Source organism: Bactrocera tryoni, chromosome 5, assembly GCF_016617805.1.
Source record: "Bactrocera tryoni isolate S06 chromosome 5, CSIRO_BtryS06_freeze2, whole genome shotgun sequence".
In the NCBI taxonomy this organism is placed as follows: domain Eukaryota; kingdom Metazoa; phylum Arthropoda; class Insecta; order Diptera; family Tephritidae; genus Bactrocera; species Bactrocera tryoni.
The window spans coordinates 39,722,855-39,735,688 of NC_052503.1; positions in this window are offsets into that span (position 1 = coordinate 39,722,855).

Below are 12,834 nucleotides of genomic sequence, written 5' to 3' on the forward strand. Positions count from 1 at the left end.
TCAATTTTTGCACAGGTCAATGATTTTATCATACATAATATATTTCATATCAGTTATGTTTTTCCGTCGGTATTTTGAAATGAATTTGTAATACATTAAAAAAGATCCTTCAATCTGTTTCACGACCACCGCACATGTTTACTCAGCTGGATTTCCTTTTCGACTGAGTTCTAAAATTGGCCATCAGCAAATCTCAGTGTTCGAGCCGTTTAGATGTGCCACACAATTCTACACCCCTCGCTGCTGCAAGGGATTCCAATAATGCCAATGCACACATATACATATAAACACAGGATGATAAATAACATCATAATCATGACGGGGATTTTCACCACCACCCACCAGCATATGCCAGCGCTGCACCGGCCAAAAGCTGCTAGACACACATACATACATACATACATATGTGCGTAAGTATGTACATACGTGCCCCTGGTGGCAGTTTTTACCACCCACCATCACCACCACCACCACCAGACTTACACACTGGCGTCGCAGCCGCCATTTCCCTTGAAAAATTTGTGTACACAAGAGCCACCACCATTGTTGAGTTCGGACAAATACAGCAACAACAACAACATGCATATTTGTAATTGTTGTTTCATGTTTTCTCGCTCATTTACTTCGCACACAAGCGATACACCATAAATATAGCAATAACGGTATATAATAATATCGCAATAATATGGCGGCCGCAAAGCGTAAGCTATGAAATTATGATTAACCGTAAAATGTAATTACATACACAAGTATGTGTGTATGTATGTAATTATAATAAATATGTGCAAAAACTCTGGACAATATGCCGTTAAGCTCCACCCACACATTCAAAAAGTGTTTGATGTGAGCCACAATCATTAGTTGAAAGTAAGTATGTACAAAATTTTTAAATTAACATTATAACAATGTTTTACTCTTATTTGATGTCTTAATAAACGAGCTAATAACAGTAAATGCACACTGGCAAACAAGCGTATTCAGACGCGTTAGTCATAGCGATTTTCTGACGAAGGCCAAAAAATGGGGAATACATACATACGTTCCTTACTTTTTTAAAGAAAAACAGAGAAACTTCAAATTTAATGGAGAATATTTATTATCTTTAATATCATTTGAAAGACCATTCTTTGGCATTTAATTTTTGAAGATTATATCTTTAAAATCTTGACCGTGGCTACGTCTCAGACGGTCCATCCGTTGAGTCCAATTTTCGGTGACACGTTCGAGCATTTCGACTAGTAACTGGCGAATGACACGCGTGATGTTTTGCTCCAAGGCCTGAATCGAAGCGAGATTGTCCGCATAGGCTTTATACTTTACATAACCCCATAGTGGTGGACAATCGATTGGCATAAAATGTGTAATTATCTGCTCACCGAAGTGTGTTCTCAATGTGTGAGAAATGGCGCCGACTTGTTGAAACCAAAGTTCGCCTAGATCACGAACTTCAATCAAATAGTCGGTTATGATGGCCTGATAACCGTCGCTATTGACCATTCCGTTCTGAACGGCATTATTTTTGAAGTACTATGAACCAATGAATCCATTCGCCCACAAACCATACTAAATCCTTGTTTGTCTGGATTAAATGGTAGCTCTTGAATCTCTTCACGCTACTCTTCGTCCCAAATGCGACAATTTCGGCTTTTAACATATCCATTGAGCCAGAAATTGGTGTCATCGCTGAATAAGATAGGGAAGGTCGAGCTGCTTCAGTTCTTACTCCAGCTGTATTTTGTACGCTTTCAATTTCAGATCTCGACCTAAAATGCGCCAAGTCGTTCCATGCGTCAGTCCGAGTTGCTTCGAACATCACCGAATCGATTCTCAACGGTTTTCGTATACAATCTCAGCTACGGCTACTATATATTCTTCGGTCGAATATTATCCAATAATGGTTGCTGGGTCTCAAGAAGGGTGATGGCGTTGCGAATAGTACGCACAGTAGGCCGATTATGTAACACCGACTCACGCGTGATTTGTCAAAAAAAGACTATTAAAAAAGTACCTCTTCATAAAGGGTGTAAAGGGTAAAGTAGTAAAACGTGTATAATTTAATATTATTATAGCCTAGAAGCCCAATTTTCAACCACCAAAGCGACAAGTCTCCGGCTTATCTGCGTAGACAAGCAACTTCACATAACACCAGCTTGGACGCCGCGCCACAATAAAGTGATTATTTAATTGGCTATATAGCATAAAGCGCAGTCTTGTAGGGCTAAGGTCCACATCAACATACTGAATTCAAAAAAATCATGGCTTTATAGAGTTGTGGATTATCATCACTCCAAATGCGAAAATTCTGGTTAATAAACAAACCCATTCAACTAAAAGTGTGCTTCATCGCTGAACAAAATTTCTTGTGAAAATCGGGTCTTTTCGTTTTGGGTCTGTTCACCGAACGTGCGACTCAATAGATGTTCATTCGGCTTCAATTCTTGCAGAAGTTGGATTTTGCAAGCCCACAAACAAAAATCTTTCCGCAAAATCATCAATACATGTTTGGGTCTTCTTCGATATTCTGTTCCACAGCACCAATAATTCTAATCACACTTCAACTTAGTGTTTTTTATATATATACTAATAAACAAATATGTACCATTTTGGTGAACCACTTTTTCCGCTAGAGACATTATGTAAAACTTTTCTGGTCTCTCGGTGAAAAACTGCGACAAGTAATTTTCACAGGCTTCTCTTGAAGCCAACTTTACTCCATTAGGGGAGTTCTGCATTGACCGAAACAAATGGTTGTCCGATGGTGCAAGGTCGGTGCTATATGGTGGAAATTTCCCAGCCAAATTCTCCCATTTTTTGCCCCGTCATGAAAGATGTGTGTGATCTAGCGTTGTCCTGATGGAATACGAAGCCCTTTCTGTTGATCAGTTCTGGCCGTTTTTTTCGATTGCTTGCTTCAACATCATCTGTGGTTGCCAGTAAGAGGTAGAATCAATCGTTCGACCAGACAGGAGCAGCTCATAGTAAAAGATTCCTTTACAATCCCACCAAACATTCAGCATAACCTTTGGAGTGATCAATCCTGGCTTTGTGACCATTTTTTTACCTTCACCACGCTTGGACCATGATCTTTTTCGCACATTATTGTCGTATTTGATCCACTTTTCATCTCCTGTTACCATTCGCCTCAGAAATGTTTCGATTTTATTGGTGGTTTGGTGTATGCCTGGGCATCGAAGGCTTCAAGAGGTCTTCAACTATCGAAGCTATAAAGACTTTCATGCGCCTGTGCCGCCGGGACAAATGTCCTATAAGACAATCAATCAGATTGCGAACCCTACCAACACCTACGCAGGGCGGCAGAGTGGTATGGAAAAGGGAAGAGAATTTCATTTCGTAATCTGAAAATAAATCTTAGGTAAGAAATAATATTTTTAAGAGTTTAAATTGCATCATTATTTGAAGTCTATTGCGCATTATCCACTGATTTGGCTTCTGAGCTAAGATGAAAAAATGGAAGAAAAATTACGATTCAAAATGCTTTGAACTCAATTTTTACAAAAATTGTGCGCATCAGACAATTGTTTAGGACTTTGCTTCGGTTTTCAGAAAAAATCAGTTTTCACTTCAAAATCGATTCACGGCTTTGAACTAAAAAAAAGTTATCCAATAATTTGAACACTGTGAACAATTTTTTTATAAACGGTAAATATTATAATACTGTCAAATAAATTTGGTATTTTGCACAATACATACTGCCTTCTTCATCTGATTACTTTTTGAAATAACTGTCCTTTAACAATTTGTATAACATCGTTGTACGGACGAACACTATTCTGTAAACCATGGTATGGATTACTTTTCGGAAGGTTAGTAAAAAGATGGAAGTGAATTGATTTTATACATTTACTAAATATTTCCTTTCCACTTTTCTCTACTCCATGTAAACATGGGTAGGATAGATATTAACCCACGAAAAGAAGAATTAAGAGTTATACGTACTTATATGATAGCTCGGTCATATACACCATCAGTGTTCGGTATAACTTCTCGTATTGTGGATGGATGGATTATATGTGAGTAGAAGAACAACTTTTCGGAAAATGATTTTCATTAGTAAAATCTTAAAATGGATCACCTCTACCTAATGAATCCACTCATAAATTTCACTCTTGAAATAGCAATGCTTAGAAACCCGACCACTTTGGATTTCAACTAATTTTCGGTGAATTAAGACAAATGCTGATGAACGCCTATTAACTAAACTGCAGAGGTGAGAAAGGAGTACATAAAATTAATTCCTAAGCAAACTCTTGGATAGTTATTATATATAAGATCATAAGAAGACATTTAAGATAACACTAAAAAGCTGAAAAAATAGTTTCACTTAAATATCAATATAAACTTAGGGAGCTACTTAAATTTATGATAGTATAAAAGTATATACATACATACATACATATATATTTTAATTCATACAAAACTTGCTCTCAGCTTCTTCATACGTATGTATGTATATGTACGCATTATATTTTGTAGTCATGTATGCGTGCCACATAGCATGGCGGACTTTGTGGAAGGTGCAGAACGCCATCGAGCACATTTCAATCATCATTAGTGTTAATGTACCCACAAATATTAGGGGTGTTTAGCTCTTGATTTGGGTTTCAAGAGTTCCAAGACACAATGCATGGAGCGCTCAAGGTATTTTGGCGTTCGTCATTTAGTCGTATGGTTTGTGCTAATATCCCCAACAAAGCCAAACCCTGCAATAAATGCAACAAGTCCGAAAGAAGTTCGCGATTAGTCTCAAAGGCACATGTGACATGTGAGCAGCTCCTATGAAAAGAGTAATTTTGCCGTTTTGAAGTCAAAAACCTACAAACTATGTAAGAAATTACAAAAAGGTACTTTCTTTTATTGGAACATTGAATGGAAAAAAAATTTTGCTCTAATCATCTTTCAGAACTTTTAATAAATTCATTAACATAAGAATTATGCTTCACTTATGAAAATTCATATTAATTTTAGCTTATTTTATTTTTACATTGGGCTAAGAAGAAGCTTGCATGTCTCTAAAAATTCTATTCACATCTGCAATCTCCACCACAGTTGTTTTGGTTTCTCTTAAATTAGCTAACATTTTTCACTTCATCCACTAAGTTAGCAATACATATACGCTAGTATATATATTTATACATATAGTATGTACATATATGTACATATATGTAGTATACATATAGTATACATACATATGTTTATGTACTCCAACTACAAAGTGTATGCACTTGAAGTAAATTTCCAGTGGCGTTGTGAAAAAATTTTTTTGTTTTTTGGTTACCCAGAGAATTCTTGGTCTAAGACCGGATGTCGTTAGCTACTTGAGCCACATGTAAAAGAATCATTTCTGGCTAATCCAAAGTGAATGGTGCTCAGAAAACTTTCCTCACTTGCGTGAACTTCTACACATGGTTCCAACTTTGTTCGCTATCTGTCAGCGCCGCTCCTATTAATACATTAATACATGTTCTCTTCTCAAAGTCAAAAAGATACCTCATTAAAGTGGTATAACTGCTATCTTCAAAGCTATCAGGATCTGTACTGCATAGTTTAAATCTGTTTTACCATTTTGAATGGCTCAAACCACAAATTATTGCCAAAAATGTTGACAAAAACATAATAACACTTATTTTAGCACAACACATAATATTTGATAAGATTTATTTTTAGAAATTTTTCATAATAAATATAACGATTTTCGACATTAAAAAAAACATATATTACTCAGAACCATAATTTATTGTCACACATATTTTGGCAGAAAAGAACCCCTTCCCCCATATTGCTTAAAATGACACTCCGCTACTGATGCTTATTCCTAAAGAATATAAAAACTGTGTGTGCCCTGTGAGAAATTCGATCGATATGGTAAGAATTATGAAGAAAGCAAATACACATACTTTTGGCTAAAGAAGTGAGTATCTCTAGAACCGAGAAGATTTACAGGAGTAGAGCTCTGATATTAATACAAAATATACCCGAAGAATAACATTTGGTTGAAGTGGTCATGTGGACGTATTTGTTGATTTTCCGATGAACGCGAATTTGGAAATTAAGCGAGTATTCACTGGCACTCGCTTAACAAAAGAAGAGAGGAAGCAGGAAAGACAAAGGAGCCTAAACGAATGAGAGAAACGCTGGGGAGATGGACGCGCAGACTTATTAGAAGCGTACAATTATGGGTATAACAGAAACATGGGGAGTCATTTCTATCTATGACAGTTTTTAATATGGCAGCGCAAAAAACGCTTTGCATATCTTCTTTTAAAGTGAAGAACCTGATAAATGATCGAGTGACGCCAAAGAATATCGTGCCTTACATGATCCAAACGAAAGTGTCTGGGACAAAGTGAGAGCTTGGGCTAGCTATGCAAAAGATAAGGAGGAAAGAGTGGCAACGCAACGAAACAGAAGGATTAACCGGAATTAGGGCGAAAATACGCCGAGTTGCTAAACTTGGCTCATGATGTAATGCCTAACGGCAGTCCCGTGGACCGAATACAAGCTATGACGATGGAGTTCAAGGTTTAGTATGTAAGGGCATTATGCCATCCTGCTTGGCGTGGTCGAAAAGGAGGTATATCCATAGCGGTCATCGTACGGATAGATGCCAATATCTTTGAAAATTCCCCCTCCAATAACAAAAAAACACATCCATAAACAAACATGGTCGCCAGGAGCTGTCAAAATCGCATCATCCTTATTGGTAGGCTCTGTACTAATTTACTTTGATAACTTATATGACAAAATATTCGTTCGAAACGTTATAAAATGGCAAAATCACATTAAAAATTAAACCAGTAACTTTAATGGACTATAAACATATGAAAAAGTGCATTGTAATCAAAAAAAAACATTATTGAACTTCTATGCTCAGCATCGTCATCGAAATAGGCTTACACCGTTCTGTGTTCAGATATCTTCAGTTATATACATATGTATCTAGATCATAAAGTCCACTTCGAATTCAGTATTTGATTTCCCCATACAATTATCTCTACAGGGCACAAATTATACTTATGTATAACTGTAGTTGCATATGCGACTGTTTCTCTTTATGAGAGTACAAAAGTTGAAACACAATGAAAGTGTGGTGAATTTCAGCAGATTTTAATATTTTCTCTTTTAAATATTCAACATTCACACATACTTTTACACAATTCTATAGGGGTAGGCCTTGTGAACGTATGTAGTGCATATGTGTGTACATACAAGCGCAACTGCGAGGTGGTGCATGCGCAGCATTGATACGCTCCCAAATATTCAGACATACACCGGCACTTGCATATGGTTATGTGATTAAATATGCCCACAAGTTTTTATGGGATCATATACTCATAACCACTGGCACGAACATACCCACATACACTTGAGTATATACAGATGCAAGTATGTTTATTTGCACATATCCATAATTGTGTATAAGTTTGAGGGCAGGAACCGCCATTGCTTTTTTCTCGACGTGGACATTTATAAACTTCACTGTTGTAATATTTAGCTGGCGCCATTGTAGACTGGGATCTTCCGGTAATAATACAGCATACTTGTTGTTGGTGTATGTTGTGAGTGTAACGGGATACTGTATGAAATTTTGCTGGCGAACATCATCATCTCTTTGAGGTAATAAAAAATGTATTCTGTTGGGGTTGTTTTGAGGTTTTATAGAATAAATTATTGTGGCAAGAGAATAAAAGGAAAATATACGAAATCACAGAAAATATTTTCTAGGCTACGCAGTACAGGTGGAGTTGATTGTAATGAATTTAGCAAATAAAATTTTTGAACATATTTTTGCATTGGCCATGGATTTTTTCCTTATATCGTAATATGTACATACATACATATATATATGCAATAATCCTTAACACCACATATCCAAAATGGATCAACTTCATATAGGTATATGTAAATGCGAGCCATATTGTTAAATTAAGGCTTTGAGTCGAAATATATGTACATACATATGTATACATGTATCCTGCGCAAAATAGCTACAACAAAGGCCTTAAGGAATTTAATTGGCTTTCACATACTTTGTTTAAATATGTCTATTGAAAAGTGATTTTAAAATCATTATTAATATTTAAAGTATAAACATACCAATCGTCAGTTATTGCACATACATACATGTACATATGCATATATATTCAGCAGCAAAAAAACTTACCACATTTTTATATCGCGCACATTTATACCCTTGTAATCAATTACCGCATCGTTTAATGAAAATATTTTTATTACTCATTACAATACGTCATCATCATTGAAGGGAACAAAAAGTAAAATAAATATCGGGCACAGTGGGTACTGGCGCCAAAGTTCACAAATCAAAAATATTTTACACGAAAATCGTATTAACATTCCCTTTTTTATGAATTTCTACTATATTTTCTTATGATAGTTTTTAAAATCATATTATATTAATAAATTAATTATACATTTGCAACATGTTGCTACAGAGTGTAATAGTTTTATTAAACTTACAGTTGTGTGTATCAGCTAAACCTATTCAAATGAGATATACATATATAGTGTTGTATTTTGTGTCACCGCCCACTTTTTTTCTTATGAAAAAAAATTGTTGAAATCCCACAAAAACTGTTCAAGCCCCTAAGTACCGAATATTTGGACCCCAGTATCTATAGTTGAATTTTTACCGCAAATATCGGTCAATGTGTGCAATATATATTTGAAATTCAAGGATAATCCTTTGCTGACAATCGTATGTCTGTGTGCCAAAAATAGGCTTGATCGAGTCAATACTTCACTTAGCTCCCATATGCCAATACAACGATTTTCGAACTTCTAGGTAACTTTAGACCGCATATATTGACCAACAAGTTAGTTGTCTGAATGAAAAGCATATTTTACTGATAACAGTATAAAATTGTGGCTAAAAAGTATAAATTTAGGCGAAAACTTGACCTAGCCCCCATATAACAAACATATAACATTCAGGTGACTTTACTGCATATGATTGGTAAAAATATTTATGTGAGGTACCTTAATGAATCTCAGGGAACATTTAATTAGAATGTGGCATGTTAATAATATGTAGTTTTGCCAAATTGATAAAAAATCGGGTCGGAACTTCCTCCAACTCCCATATACTATTTATAATGATTTTTGTTTTCAAACAAACCTTATACCAAAAAAGTCGATCAGCGTATGAATATTATAATCCGAACCTCTGGTTGACATTTTCGAACTTAAGGTATTTCCCTTGCTTTTCTTGCAAGAGTATAAAAAGTTCGATTGCACTTCCTTACATGTTTTTATTTACATTTCTTTATTCTACTCTAGAATTTTTAAAAATTCGATTTTTTTTTTATATATTTCAGGTTTAGACCCTTAAGAACATATCCTCAAAGGATTTTTAAAAATTAAAATTATTTTAAGAGCTACAGTTACTTTAGTGACGCAGTACCTAGCCCGGTTCGGCCGTATTGAATTTTTTAAACGCGTTTTTCTCGAAACTACTTTTTTCCACACGGTACCGGCATCATCCCAAGTTCTATACAGCCGATTTACTTGAAATTTTGTGTGAACTTTTTTTATATAATCCTTTATCGTTCCTACCAGCATCGTGCCAAAATTTTTGTTTTTAATATTTAAAAAAAATTCAAAAAAAAACATAAAAAATGATTTTTATTTTCAGGCAATCGCCATTTTTCAAAAAAAAAATTTTCGTGTTCCCTGAAATAGGGATATAACAGCATCCTTAGTGATTAAGAATTTCTTTAGATTTTTTTTTTCAGACCACCAGTAAAGTCAGGATCAATGTCACCAGGATGCGCTATTTTTTTTACACCTGTCTCTCCCCCCTCTAATTATTTTAATTTTTAATATTTTTTTGTAAAATTTTTGTTTTCTGTATTTTTAAGATATCAATAAAAACACAATAAAAAATGGATAGTAAAAATATTAATTGCCTTTTTTTTACCACACTTTAAAAATTACCTGAAATTCATGCTTCTAGAGTAGAATACCCCCTTAATATTCACATAATGCTTCTTTGTGACCATCCAAAGTAATCACATATATTAATAACAGTTAATATTAGGTTAATGAGTATGAAATTAGCGGTTTTTGTGAAAATGAAATGCTAATTTTCAATGGAAAAGTAAAAAAAACTTATTCAAAGTATTTACCATTACCTTTTATACATTTTGCCACCTTTCTGGCAATTTTTCGATACCATGCCAATAGAAATGTTCGTATTTTGAAGCAAAATAATCAGATACGACAAGTATTAACAGTTCCCCCAGGTTTTAGTTCATGATATACCACACCCTTCTGATCCCACCAAACACAGAGCCATTGCCTTCTTGCTGAATCGATTTGTTTTTGCAGCCGATGTTGACGATTGTTCCGGATTAATCTATGATTTTCTCCATTTAAGATTCTTCAAATAAATCCATGTTTCATGGCCAGAGACAATTCGATGCAAAACTGATTTCTTTTTGTGTCTTTGAAACAAAACTTCACAAGTTTGCCTTTCATTCAATTCATGTTGAACCCATTTGTCACACTTTTGTGTCTAAATTGTCTGTTGTGAAGCATTTAACATGACTGGCATTTGCTTTTAACTTAAATAATCATCTTCACTCAATATTGCTTCCAGTTCGGCGTCTTCAAACTTCTTTGGTAATCTTCCACGCGATTACAATCACATTTGGTATTACGTTAATTTATTTTGAAGGTCATAGACTCCTTGGTTCTATATTGCTATATCTTAATACCGACCGAAAATTATGCTAAAATCATCCTCAAATGAGATAGATGAGATTTCAACATACTATAAATGATGGGAAAATTTTCAACCAAATAATCGGAAAAAAACAGATGTACATATATTTGGAGTAAAGTCAGCCAGACATTTCACAATCCAGAATATCAGTTATGGGGGATACACTGTTATTAGAAAAAACACGCTCTCTCAATTTAATGAGAATAACTAACACGTTGTCCGATATATGTGGTGTAAAGACAATTGTATGTTCGAAAATCTTTATCTTAGGGAAGTATTGATTCGATTCAACCCATTTTTGACACATGAGAAATGAAAAAACATTTTCCCCGAATTTCAATTAAATATCACACAGGTTGACCTATATTTTCGGCAACAAGTCAGCCTTACGCACTAGGGTCCAAAAATGTTGTATGCGGGTTCTTGAAATGTGGAAGAATCAAATGGTATTTAAAATTGTGTTATATGGGAAATAGACGTAGTTTCACCTATTTTCACTCTGTACGAGTAATATCGAAATGTCGGATAATGGTACCTATCGAATTTGTTTGAAATAGGTCGAGTAGGTCACGAGATACATATAGGGTGGTGCTGGCCCAAATTTGATATTGGCTTTTATTAAGCTCTCTAGTACTATATCGAGCGTAAAACTTTATATCTCTGAATCATACTTGTATAACGGTAATGAGGTACTTTATTCAATAGCCTTTTTTTGATAGATGACGCGTCAGTCGTCTCAAACTCACATGTTATTTTTGTTCAGTATCTTTTGGCACTTCATCATGAAAAGATTTACAGCTGAACAACGTTTACAAATCGTTCAACTTTATTACGAAAACTCACGTTCTGTAAAGAATGCGTTGCGAAGACCGTGGAGAGACGATTCGGTGTCGTTCGCAGCAACTCGGACTGACGTATGGGACGACTTAGCGAATTTTAAGTCGAGATCTTAATTTGAAAACGCTCGCTCTATGAGCTCTTGGAAAGTTCCAAGAAGATCCGACGTTTTCAAGCCAAATTTTTTTCAGCGATCAGACCCATTTCCGGCTCAATGGATATGTAAACAAGCAATCTTGCCGCATTTAGAACAAAGGGCAACCTGAAGAGATGTAAAAGTTGGCATCTCATCCAGAAAAAACAACGGTTTGATGGGGTTTGTTGGTCGGAGGAATCATAGGTCCATCGGTTGCTGACCGGTGGAACCATCGGTTCATATTTCTTCTTCCGGTGAGAACGTAACCGTCAATGGCGACCAATATCGCACCATGATAACCGACTATTTGATGACTGAAATTGAAACTCGTGATCTCGGCGACATTTGGTTTCAATAAGACTTCGCCACTTCCCACACATCCCATCAATCAATGGATTTATTGAGAGAACACTTCGGTGAGCAGATAATTTTACGTTTTTGGTCGGTCGATTGAACACAAAGATCGTGCGATATCATCCTGTTATATATTTGCCTGTAAGGATATGTAAAGTCTAAAGTCTATTCGGACAATCTCGCTTGAATTCAGGCCTTGGAACAAAACATCACGCGTGTCATTCGCTAGTTACCAGTCGAAATGCTAGATGGAAATCCTCCCACTCTACATTAAATTTGAAGTTCTGTATTTCTTCTTTTGTTTTGGATCACCGTTTATATCCGACATAAAAAAATTTCCGCAGAGCTTGATATCTTGCCAACTAAAAGAGTGTTCCATAAAAAGGCATAATTTCGCTCGTTCAGTTTATATTCCAGCTATATGCTATATTGGTCTGGCATTTCCAACAGTAGCCGGAGCAACTTCTTAAGGACCTGTGCATAAGTTCAGATCCATATCTCAAAAAGTGAGGGCCTAGTTTGCGTATATAAGTTATCTTAATAAAACAAGTTAAGAAACTGGCTTTTTTATGGCATTGAACACGGGGAATAGCAAAAGCACAGACATTTATTCTACCCTCCATATAGCTGACTTGGGGATAAGAAGGTGTGTGCCGATGTTATATTGCAAGAGCAGTTTCTAATTCCGGAAGGATCAATTGTTTCTTCAATTCGGCAACTAATCGGTCGAATAATTCCTCTT